Below are 2,186 nucleotides of genomic sequence, written 5' to 3' on the forward strand. Positions count from 1 at the left end.
AACGCAGCTAACAGTGTCGCTGTTGTTTACGCTATTCTGCGTATGCGTACTGCCACATACACTCAGAGGCAGAAAGGTTTCCTGATTCCCTTGTTCAGACTGTTGTCCTCCAGGAGCAGATTACAGAATAAGTTACGTTGTTGTAGCCAATACACCAAGTGTTAATGAAGATGACGAGATAGAATTAGACAGCCCTTTCTCAGGAACGTGCACGTTAAGTCCATACACTTAAATCCAGTCCCAAAAGGCACACTCACTGTCCTGCAGTCCACAAATACACGCACACATGAGGACTGTGACACCCATGCATGTCCCATTTCTCATTTTGGTGATCAAAGCCGTCCTTACAAGCGTAGGGATGCATGCTCGGAAGCGCCTATTACCCAAATTCCATGAGACACATACGAGGACCAATCAGAATGGATGACTGTGTGAAGCAGTCTGAGTATCATGGGATTAAGAAAATTATTAAAATGTGAGTTAAACGCATTTCCCTAACAATTTACTATTAGGTGTGAAGGATTGTTAGTTATTAAGCGGCTCAAGCACTACAGTGAAAACATTGGGCAGCAGCATGCAACTGTCAAATTGTGGACTTTGGAGGGGACCGCAGGGCTTAGGAGGGCTGTTTGGAACTGGGCTTATGATTGGGTGATGGAGTTTATAAATACACCCTACCGAAGTTGTGAATGTCACCACATCGAATGCGTGAAGCAAGCATACAAAACGCACAGGGGGATTTCAGTGCCAAAATACGATACCAGAAGCAAGACACAGTTATGACTGCTACTCTTGTTTACGTTATTGTGCATTTAATAACCGCCACTGGCACTTAGAGGCAAAGGGTTTCATTACCTGATCCCATTGTTTGGGCTCTTGCCCTCCAGGATCAGTTAGAGGTATGCAATTTATTTTAATACAGATTACAGAATAAGTTACACTGTCATAGCCAGTGAGCCTATTGTTATCAAAGATCAGGAGTTCTAATAAAATTTTAATCTGTTACAATTCAACATACCAATCACCCCATAGGCATATGTAATGCATGCTAATTAAGTTTATGTAAAAATATGTGACAAAATTCATTACTCTTTTGTTTTTTAGCTGCATGCGTGTTTGGCTAAATCCCATGAGCAGAATCTGCTGAAGTCTGCATCCCAAGCAGACTTTCTGGAAGTCACAGTCCATTACCGCTGTGCAACCTTTATGAACGGCAGGGCTAGACAGCCCTTTCAGCCCTATTGACTTAGGAACATGCACGTTAAGTCCACGAGTCTACAGGTGTGGAAAGACTGGGCACAAGACATTTAGATTGGGCAAGTGGTTACAAAATTCATGACTGGAAATTGGAATCGAGATCTGAAATTGAATATCTTTGGCCTATGCTGAGAGAATAAACTGCAGTGGACTGGAAGCATGGTAAGAGGCCTTTGTCATGCCTCTTGCCCCACCCATTGTCCAGCCCCTTGTCCCTTGCCCCACCCATTGTCCAGCCCCCTGTCTCTTGCCCCACCCATTGTCCAGCCCCTTGTCTCTTGCCCCACCCATTGTCCAGCCCCTTGTCTCTTGCCCCACCCATTGTCCAGCCCCTTGTCCCTTGCCACTCCCATTGTTCAGCCCCTTGTCCCTTGCCCCACCCATTGTCCAGCCCCTTGTCCCTTACCACTCCCATTGTCCAGCCCCTTGTCCCTTGCCCCACCCATTGCCTGGTCATTTGTTTCATTTGTTTGTGCCTTTGGCCTCCCAATTACAACAAAAATAAAACCACTTACACTGTCACCCACTGTCTACTTTTCTCTCCCGTTCGATCTTGTCACATACACCAAGCCACATTAACTGGTAAGAGTATCCATATTTATTTGTTTATAAATGCCTAAAAGTATTAGTGAAAATATTTTTCAAGCTAATAATCAATGTAGAAGTATGATCACACATAAGAGAACTTCAAATTCAAGGTTCTACAGAAAGCTAATCACACCTTTTTTTTTTCTTTTCTAAACTTCTGGAAGAAGATGTTGTTTATGATCTGTTAGTATTCTGTCTCACCAGAACAAACACCAAGATCCCAGTCAGTCAGGCTTTAAACCTGCACACTCTACACAAACTATCCCCATTGCTATTACAGAGAAATGTCATGCAGCCAGATCAGCCAAACTGTCATCAATCCTCACCCTCTTAAACCTTTC

The sequence above is a fragment of the Electrophorus electricus genome, chromosome 10 (assembly GCF_013358815.1).
Source record: "Electrophorus electricus isolate fEleEle1 chromosome 10, fEleEle1.pri, whole genome shotgun sequence".
In the NCBI taxonomy this organism is placed as follows: domain Eukaryota; kingdom Metazoa; phylum Chordata; class Actinopteri; order Gymnotiformes; family Gymnotidae; genus Electrophorus; species Electrophorus electricus.